This window comes from Glycine max, chromosome 2 (genome assembly GCF_000004515.6).
Source record: "Glycine max cultivar Williams 82 chromosome 2, Glycine_max_v4.0, whole genome shotgun sequence".
NCBI classification, from domain to species: Eukaryota; Viridiplantae; Streptophyta; class Magnoliopsida; order Fabales; family Fabaceae; genus Glycine; species Glycine max.
The window spans coordinates 31,726,906-31,738,649 of NC_016089.4; positions in this window are offsets into that span (position 1 = coordinate 31,726,906).

Sequence of the window (11,744 nt, forward strand, 5' to 3'; positions counted from 1 at the left end):
AAGTAAATTAATAATTTTTTATAGTAGTATTAGTTAATTTTATTTTATAAATTATTTTAATATTAGCAACAAAAAATAATTTATTAATAAAATTAATTGTTAAAATTAAAATAACATAATACATTAATATAATATGAACTATACAAATTAAACACAAGCATAAAATTAAAAAGTAAAAACAATAATAGCCGTCAACTTGCTTGTGTGAAAAGTTACTATGATTATGTCCTTCGGTTCTACACAATGAACATTTCTTAGGTCTATTTGGAATTGGTTTGTCCATCGCATTTTGTATACAACTAGTGGCTGACCTTCCCGTTGTGTCTCGCTGCTTCGAAGGATCAGACATAAAATATGAATCCAAATATTGATGTCATTTATCTCTGCTTCCAAGGAAATGAAACTGATGCTTATAAACTTTGTAGATGTTTTCCAACTTATATACAGGGTCAACAAAGTCATCGCAATTTAAATTGCAAGAAGCACATGTTACAATTACATGTGAGTAAGGAATTTGAAGTGCCCGAAATTCTCTACAATCACACCACCATTCGTTCAATGTGATAGTGCATGCCATTGCTCGTTATCCAGGTCACATATTTGTAATTTCTTGAACCTCAAACTCCTATGTTTCCCGAACGTACATGCAAACATAATGCAAGGTAGTAACGTGTCAATTTTCTTGCATCATGACATATACCTCTTCAGAGTACCTATGTCCCGCCTTTATCATATTCATGATTTTCATGCCATTAGTAACAAATGAGTCATTTATTTTATTAAATGTTTCCTTGACTATGACAATAATAGGCAATGCTCAGGCTCCTTTCAAAACAAAATTCATATATTCGGCAAGGTTAGTAGTCATATGTCCATACCGTTTTCCTTCATCATAGGCCTGAGTCCATTTTCTCTTGGAAATTTGGTCTAACCAATTTTCTTCTCGTGGAAACTTTGATCGCATTGTGAGCAACTTTGCCTCAAATCATGGTTTCCTCATCTCATATCCTATGGCAAAAGACAAAACAATGAGTAATAAATATGTTGAACACATAATAAATAAATTATTTGATGGAGAAAGTGGTTAGAAACTTACCCATATTGATGACTTGTTTTTTTAAGTCAATATTTTTAAAGTCTTTATTAAAATTTGATGCAATGTGATGAATGCAATACAAAAAGTTACACCTGGCCCAGTCCACCCGACTCGTTCTGATCACAAAGCTGTTAGCAAAATGGTTCCCTTGTCTGGTATAATACACAAATTTGGTTGAGGTGTAACATATCTCCTTAAATAATGCAAGAATCACATCCAAGCTTCTTTGTTCTCGCTCTTAATAGTTGCAAAATCAAGTGGAAAAATGTTTCGACTACCATCTTATCCAATGGTAGTCAACAAAGTACCATGATAATTTTCAGTTAAAAATGTGTCATCTACTTGCACAATCGGCTTGCAATATTGAAAGCCTTCAATGCATGGCTTAAAAGCCCCAAATACACGATTAAGAATCACCTTTGAAAAGTCATCCTCACCATCTTCCATCGAATTGGATGCTTTCTAACAATTGTACCTGGTACAAAGTATTGAGCAGTTGTCATTCATATAGGCAGATAATTGTATCATTCTTCCCAACTTCCAAATGCAATTTGAGTGCTTCCTGTTTAGCTGCCCATGCCTTTTTGTATGTCACAATATAACTTAAGCATTGTAGCATGTCTGCAATCAAGGTTTTTATTTGGATACTAGGATTTGTTTTCACTAAGTGAACAATATTATGAACAATTACAAATGAGTCGAACCAAACATGATCTTGTGATATGAGTGAAGATGTATAAGTATGAATACCATTTATTTTCTTTATCTCCCACCTCCTATGTATTTTGCTGAAGGATGCTCTCGCCCTCCAATGACATCCATTACCATATTGTATACACTTAACAACATGCTTGTCACTCATGTTCTCTTCTACATCATAATTAAATGAATGTAGAAAATGAAATTGCTTAATGACATTCACAACTACTTATTTTGATCCAAATATCATGCTTTCATAAAGGTCATAAGAGTCATTCATATTGTCACTCCCTCTATTCTGATAAGGATTTGAGAACTATAGATCTTCTGAAAGTTGGCTATTAAAAGTTTCAAAATATGAAGATGATTCACACTGACTTTGATTGCTTGGTTCTTTACATTCGTGAACATCGTGCTCCTGATCATTATCACTAAAGTCACTAACATTATCTCTTATTATGGGTTCTTCACCAGACATCTTTGAACAAATAAAAATGTAATTTAGCAGTAAAAATATGAATAATCTATAGTATCTAATGTTAAATAAAAACATACTGGGAAGATCATAAAAATGACTACGATGACTTCTAAGGAAAATGTGAAAAGATGGAGAAGATTACTGGTGAGCTTGAGTGTCAGGCATCATCCTTTTTATAATGGAGATGAAAGTCGTTGGTTTAGCACAACTTCATAGTAATTAAAGTCCTCCGTGACTTTAAATTGATTTATAGTATTTTTATTATAAATAATTATAACTTATAATATTATTAAATACATAATAATAATAATAATTAAAAAGCCTTAAGTTTTTTGTTATAAATATTTAACGTTTGTTTAACTTATAACATTTTTAGATAAATAAAAATAATAATTAAAACCCTGAAATATTTTTGCTTTAAATAATGTTAACTTATAAATTATAACATACATTTTTAAATTAATAACTAAATCCTAATGACGACTTTAAAGTCATGTGAATGCTCACAATTTCTACACAATTTCCATTAATTAAAACCAAATAAAAAGCATAAGGTCGTGCCATGTGCTACGACTTCTTTGTCATGACTCGCACCAAATAAAAAGCATAAAATCCAGCCACGTGCTACGACTCCAAAGTCGAGCCATGTGCTATGGCTTCTTTTTCATGTGAATCACACCAAAATATGCAATTATAGGTGAGGCTTGTGATAAATGTAGAAGAACATGAATATTGCAAGCTCATGCGTGAAGAATCTTAGCTTGCATGATATGAAGTATGAAAATGACTATACATATGTTGCAACTTGAAGAATCTTCCCTCATGCAATGATGAAACTTGTGAATAACAAGTTGAAGAACCCCACAGGCTACACGTTCAAGAAATTTCAAACCTACGAGATTCTACACATTCAAAAAAGTGCCATAGGATTCTACATGTTCAACTTACCATTACCATGTGCCATAGGATTGTTTACGTGAAGTCCAATCAAGTACATTGCAAAAACATGGGGTTTTTTTGTCACGTGAACTCAAACGCAAGAGATTCCCACTCACTAATGACAAATGCATGACACCAAAGCCTACTTCATGTGAATGAGTCACTAGCAAAGGCTACTTCTCTCATGTATTCTGAATTTTCTCCACTTGGTCTTTCATTCTTCTTCATTCTTATTTTGCAGAGCTTATTTCTCTTTTTCACATCCTACCTTTTTAATCTCTTATTTTTTTTTTTGTGAAGCAATGGCACATGCACAACTTGGACCTATTGATGGCTCATTGTTGCGCTTACAACACAATCATATTTCCAATCAAGTATGGGAAGGAGAAGAGAGAATGATTTGTCCAAGGGGTAATTTTGTCTGGGCTTTTACACATTTGGATCGTACAAATAATCGCATGAAAAACTTACTAAATGAAGCTGGTTTTGGTCATGTTATAACTATTGGGCAAATTGATATTAACGAGCATTTGGTCACTACATTGGTTGAATGTTGGAGGCCCGAAACTCACACATTTCATTTTCCACATGAGGAGGCAACCATAACTTTAGAAGATCTGACCTTGTAGTTGGGCCTTAAGATTGACAGACTACTTGTAACTAGTGTCATTAGTGGTGATACATGCGTTGTTTGTTAGGCCCTTATTAGGGGACATTCCACCTGACAAGCATAAAAAGGGAAAATGATTTATCTAACCTGGTTGCGAAATTTTTTTCAAGAACTTCCTGTTGATGAGCTCATATCATGATGCTCATAGGCTAATGTTTGATGCCATATACATTAGGAGTAAGAGTTCCTTTCACGTATCTCCTTTTGTTATCAAATTTTATAGAGGCGAGTCATTATAGTTGGGGCACAACAATATTAGCTTTCCTTTTTCGAGTTCTAGGTCAAGCTATAAAGCCTTTACAAACAGATATCGGAGGATGTTTGTTGCTTCTACAATCAGGGGCATGTGATAGCATTAAATGCATTGTCCTATGGATAGATGACCTATCTGACGAAGAAGTACAACAAGAACTTGGATTTCCTCTTGCACAAAAGTGGTCTTAGCAGATGAGCCAAACAAACATTCATATCCATGCAATTAGATTGATACACAACATATTTGATAGACTACATATGAATGAGGTTCATTTTTTATTATTTATATTGAGTAATTCTTTGTGTTTCCTTTTAATTAATAAATATGTTACAATAATAATATATGTCTTGTAGTTCTTGTGGAAACCTTATGAGACACCTCAAATAAGAAAATTAATTAATAATGTTGAGGTATTTATGATTGTTTGTGCAAAAGTGTCTCTAATATGTTTTGCAATTGTGGAATGCCACAGGGTTATGAGACAATTTGGATTGGGACAAAAAATTCCAGATGACCCACCAAACCTAGACGAACTCCATGACATGGATATGAGAGTGAGAACAAATATTTTTTAGACTTACAATCATCATCACTGGATTAACAAATGGAATCATTGGAATGATTATATTGTTCAAGTTGAAGTTGACCATGGTATTTTGCATGAAAATTCAAAATACATGCAATGGTATATACGTCAAATTAGATATATATCGCGTGAGGGATCACTATCTACTGAGGTTGTAAGTTTACTTAAGAATGTTAATAAATTATTGCTATTATTATTTATTATTATTTTAACTTCCTAATTCTTAATTTACAGTATTATTCTGGTCACCACCACCATCAATCACATATTGAACCCAATGTACCTCTAGTACATGTTTCTAGATATATGCCCCAACATCATCAACCACATGCACAATCTATTTATCAATCAACAGGCTTCTTTGGATATATGTCTCAAGGATGTCAACAAAGTTTTCAAACATTAGAATTCTCATCATATATGCCTCAATACTTATTTCAAGTTCCTTCTACCTCAAATTTTTTTTAAGGACTCTCACAAAGGTTTGGTACCACTTTCAACACTCCGCCATCTGCATACAACCCACCACCATCGAGCTCTTCTTATTGTCCATTATTACCTATTCAAATGCATGACATGAGTTATGAGGATGAGGATGAGGATGATGATAACAACAATACCAACAATAATGATGATGGCCATGGTGGTGATGGTGCTCCTCAATAACAACAAATAATTACATGTGATCATCCTAGAACAAGAGAAGGAAGAAGTCGTAGAACAAGAGGACAACAACTACCAACAAATCAAGTGCAACAAGATGAAAGACCTCAAAGCATATCCAGAAGAACTAGTTGTGAGATATTATCCCACTATTAATATTTTTGTTAAACAAATATGTGTAGTACATTTTAATATTTAAATTTAAATTTAAGCCTTTTGCATTATTTATATAATTTACAAAACAAATAATAACTGTTCATATTAGTAAAAATTATAAAAATATAAAATATACTAAATAAAACAATATATAAAAAAATATAAAATAAAATAATATAAAAAATATTACATAAAACTAAAAAAGAAAGCATACATTAATTCATTAAATAATTAAAATATACAACTATTTACGATTTTAAAAAAATACCTTACGACTTTAAAGTCATGCAAAAAAATTAAAAAATTAAAGTCATAAAATACTTTACCGACTTTAATGGACAAAGAAAAAAAAAGAAAAAAAATCCCTTACGACTTTAAAGTCGTGTTGAAAAAAAAATTGAAACTCGTAAAATATTTTACGCCTTCAATGAAAAAGGATCTCTTTCGACTTTAAAATCTTATTAAATAATTAAATAATTAAATAATTAAAGTCATAAAATATTTTACGACTTCAATAAAAAAAATCTTAACACATTTTATTACTTTTAATTTAGAAGTCGTTAATTATCGTATGACTTACTCTTTCCAGAGAATTAATTTAAATTTTACCTCATTTAATAATTTTTTTTAAAAAATACTCCCTTTAGGGTCGTTTCGTCTCAGTTTGAGCCGTTTTAACAAATAAGTAAGCATCCAAAAAAGAAGGATGTGTTGTGTCAAACTGTCACAGGCAAATTAAGATGAAGTCCAATCAACACAATTAGATGAAAACAACTCATCTTCTTCTGGATTCTTCCTCGCGCTTAGGCACTGAATGTCGCGCTTAGCAAATGCTCACTAAGCCAGCATATTGGCTTAGCGAGAATGTGAAAACAACACTTTTGCCAATTTACCTAATTAACCTGAAATTAAGAGAAATTGATTATTAAACACACAAAACAAAAGTATAAATTATCTATTACCTATATTTAACAAAAAAATACTTATAATATTACAAAAAAACTATAAATTGGAGAAGTTGGATACAATATACACAGGTTTTATACACAAAAATTAGTCGTATTCATCGACTAACAACACTCATGTATCATAATTCTTTGAGGCAAAAATAATTTTCACTCATCCATTTTCAATGAGCCAAAGTCATAGATATTCCTTCTTCCTCTGATGACTCATCTGAAGCTGCTTAGACCAATAAGGTAACTTTTTTATGTGAGAATATCTAGTTTTTGCATCATTGAGAATTTTACTCAAATAATATATAGTGCTTTCAACACCATGTTCATCTTCTTGGTAAAGCATGCCAGCAATAGTCATTTATTATGGAGAAACATATAACTTCAAAACTCTACCTTTGACTGGTGGGATCATGATTCGTGGATTCACGACATACTTCTTTATTTCCTCGAATGTGTTTTGGTGTTCCTCTTCCCATTTGAAAGTAGCTTCATCGTTTAATCGAAGCAAAGGTGAAAAAATCTTAGGTTTTCCAAACAATTTTGGAAAAAAATCTTCGAAGAAAATTAATCTTACCCAATAGGGATTGAAGTTGTTTCTTATTTTGAGGAGGGAAAGTCTCCAAAATCTTTTGATTTATTCTTATAAATTTCTATACCTTTTCGATGAACAACAAAACCTAGAAATTCACCTGCAAATACACCAAAAACACATTCAAGGGGATTCATTTTAAGACCATGTTTCCTCATTTGTTCAAAGGGATTGTCTTAAATGATCAAGATGATCTCTTTCCAATTGTGATTTTATCACTACATCATCAATATATAGTTGCATAAATTTTCCTATCAAATCATGAAAAATCAAATTCATGCCTCTCAGGTAAGTGACATGTATATTTTTTAAACCAAATGACATAACAAGTAATTTGTAGGTTCTTAAAGCACCCGAACATCAAAAAGATATTTTTGAGATATCATGTTCAACAATATAAATTTGATTATAACCTGAATATCCATAAAAAACTTTGAATTTCATTATTAGCTGCAGAATCAACTAACATATCAGCTATTGGCATTGGATATTCATCTTTTGGGGTTTCTGAATTCAAATCTCGAAAATCTTACCATTTTTCTTAATAATGGGTACAACATTTAAAATCCAATCAACATACCTGGTAGTTCGAATGAACTTAGCCTTCAATAGTTGTTCAATCTCTTCTTTAATTTTCAAAATAACATCAGGTGCAAATCTTCGAGGAGCCTACTTGATGGGCATTTTCCCTTCTTGGATTGGTCAGCTATGTTCCACCAATTCATTATTTAAACCAGGCATTTCATCGTCATCCCACGCAAAGCAATCCTTAAATTCTTACAAAATGTCAACAATCTTTGCTTTAAGGTCAGGATCTAAGAGTTTGTTGATGTAGGTTGATCTTCGATTAACCTCATCCCCCAAATTTATTTATTCGAAAGGATCTTAGGCCTCTATTTACTTTGTGTTTAAGGATTCTGGTTTCTGTGACACCTTCTACCCCTCACATATATGTACTAATAATAAAAGAAATAATTAAAAAAAAATTAAACTTAATTCAAGTTTTTAAAACATATTTAAATACAAGCCTTTTAAGAGGGTAGCAGGCTCACATTCACCTTTCTAACATCATCATAAAATTTTTCTAAATAAATAATAAATTCACTTCGGCTCAAACAAGGTCGTCTATAAAACCCTATACCCCAATGCCACATCCTATCAGAGCGTTGTGTCCCGACGTCCTTCAGCACATGGTTCCTTAAAGCAATTCACCTAGTCATCTGCTCCCCCGAACACAAAGTTCAAGATCATCACAGGATCCAAACACAAACAACACACGAGGAGTGAGTTATCACATTCCTAACTAATAGAGAAACAAGACAACTAGATATACATATCATATAAACCAAATAAAACTTAGTTACACGCAATTCACATAATTCCACCACTTTGTCATTCAAAGTTCACTTTTCGATCATCAATCACATTACACAAGAATCTCACGCTCTAATCAAGACATAATAACACATCAATTTCATAATAAACAATTAGCAAGCGCATGAGACAGTTATGCTAAGACTCAAGCCTATATACAATGTGGTACCATGTCAATGAAAAACCACCCTGGGGCGCTTAGGAGTACATAACAAGACACACCACACAATGGGTTTGTCAGGTCACTCTCACTAAGTAAGATCATAGGGAGACCAGTCATGGTCACGATGTTTTGCGAGAACGCTCCAACCATATGGGATGAGCATAGGCTTAAAGGAGCACTCAAACCCGGTGACCCCCAAGGCCTACACTCCGAAGAATCCGTCAGGGCCTCTCCCTCATGATTCAGGTCCAACCCCTAAAATCATTTTAGCACACAGACACTGCTCGTGAATTATACAATACTCATGACCTCATACTCGTGTGTTAAACACGTACAACATATTGCGCTACAATTTAACACTGGTTCCTAAATAGGAAACCTACACTTTCTCTTTAACACTGCGCATTTACACTTTTCTCAAGATAACACTGGTCGGGTTATTGTACAATTCACAGCTTACAACATAAATAATGTCACATCAAGAGTTAATCACACACTTATTTACAATCAAAACTCATTCACAATTTCACATCTCATAATGTCACAATCCACCATCACATGTTTTCATGTATCTCACAATTCAATACATATTCTACTTTACACTTTTACTCAATCTCAATAATAATATTATAATCTCAAGACAACATATTATTCTATAATTCATCACATATTTCATTTATAAACACTGCTCATGAATTATACAATACCACGACCTCACACTCATGTTTCAAACATGTTTAACTCAATTGTGCTACAATTTAACACTGGTTCCTAACTAGGAACTTACACTTTCTCTTTAACACTGCGCATAAACACTGGTCGGGTTATTGTATAATTCATAGCTCACAATATAATTAATGTAACATCAAGTGTTAAACATATCCACTTATTCACAATCGAATATGATGTCCACACTTTAACATCTCATAACATCACATCAACCATCTCATAACATTCCCAATGATATTCATAAGGTACAACATACACATGTTCATGAAATTTAACCATAATATTCTCAAACTCCAACACTTAATAATTTTTGGAATCATACTATAACACTCTACAATATTATTTACATAAATTATTAATATAAATAACTACCTCTATATCTATAAACTAGCATACATCATATTGAATCACAAATTTCAAAGTAAGCTTTCAATGCACAAATTCTAAATAATTATATGAACACTTTGGTCAGTTTCAATTATGATATTAATTTTTTTAAATTATATATAAAAACCTAAATAGCAAGAAAAAGAGAAAATACAAAATCAATATCTCTCTCTAAATTTTTCCTTACTTTATTTCATCAATTCATATTAATTAGAAAAAGTACTCGATTTATAGGGTTCACGCTCAACATAATAGCATATCAATTTTACAAAGATTGGTTTGTCAAACATATATAATTCACTGTAATAATTATAAGGATAAAATGAAAATTGCAAAAACACCCCAAAACCCATTCCAATTGATATCTCTAAGGATCCCTACACATGTTCTCACTAATTCCCAATTGTGAATAACTCATCCCTTACCTCTGAGCGGACTCACGTGTCTTCAGCCAGCGATAGCAGCATCTTTAGCGGTTCCCTGAGATTCCATCAGTTATTCCTCCGACTGCTCCGATAGAATTCCCAAACGTCAGAGAGACGGAGAAAAGATTGAAACCTCCACTTGTACTGTCTTCATGCGATTCCTTTTTATCCCTCTACGAATATTATCTTACAAATCCCAACGGTGTAAGTTTTTGCAATTGAATTTCAAACAGCATATCCAAATTGCATGAAAATCCAACGGTTAACGAAACCGGGATCATAGTTTTACCGAGACAGTTTTGGGTTTCTGCGGGAAATTAAAAGGCTACAATGCGAAGGGTTTTCCTATAAGCTCAGAAATGATTTTGAAGTTACCAACAGTGAGAATGCTCGAAATTGGGTTGTGAACCTGATGTTTAAATTTCACGATGATCCAATGATGAATGATTCCGAGATCTTCGTTTTCTAAGACAGGATTAGTGAGCTGCGGGAAAAAGAAAGAGTTTTGAGAGAAGGGGAAAAACGAAAATGAGAGGCAGAGGAGGCTGAGGAGTCAGTCTGAAAAACCTAGCATGTTGCTATTTATAGCTAGGGACATTTATAACCTATTATTTACTCTATTTATTTATTTTTATTATTTTTACTAAAAAACTTTTTAAATTTATTTATGAAAAAAAATGGGATGTTACAGTTTCTCAAAACTAAGGGGACAATTATCATAAATACAATCAAGGTTTTAATCAATTATTTCTTTATCATTTTTGATAATTCTCTCTTGCTTGAAATCTTCAACCCTTTTAGGTGTTGTGTCTTTTGAGCACTGTGTGGCTTTTTTTGGAATTAGCTACCTCATTTTTCTTTTTAGCATCGAGAGTCATTTCTTGATTTTCTTTTTTCAATGGCTAAGACAACCATTTTTTCTTTTTTTTTTTGTTTTAATTCGTTTCAAGAACCAAATCTATTTTTTCTTCTTTGGTCTTGAGGAACTTTTCTTTTTATTTTTTCTCAATGGTTTCGAGAGCCATATTTCCTTTTATATTATCAGCTAAGGTAGAAGAAACTAATTTTGTTTCGGCCAAGTAGGCCAAAATTCGAGCTATGTAGCTCAAATATGGACTTAAATTACTCATTTTGAGCAAGATGGGGCCAAGACTTCATCAACCTTAGTAAGAACAAAGACCTTTCGAGGATTCCACATGAAATAATTTGATGGCTTTGTCTTCTGATTTACCCAATAAGGATCATTGATTTCTAAAGGAGCTATTAATGCCAAAGTCTTGTTAGGTTGTTCAGCAATTGGAACATAAGACTCATAAGAACTTTGATTAGCTTCTACCACTTTGAGTTGCCCTTCATTGTTCCAAATGAATAGTTTTTGATGGACTGTCGAAGGCACAACTCCAACTTTGTGTATCCATTCCCTTCCAAGTAAAACATTGAAGTTGACTTGGGAGAAAATGACTACAAAAATAGTAGGCCTTTTGTTCCTTCCCACTAGAACATCTAAAGCAATCACTCCTTCAGTACACAATCCAAAAGAAGCACATTTCTCTCCAATGGAAGATTCAGAAACCT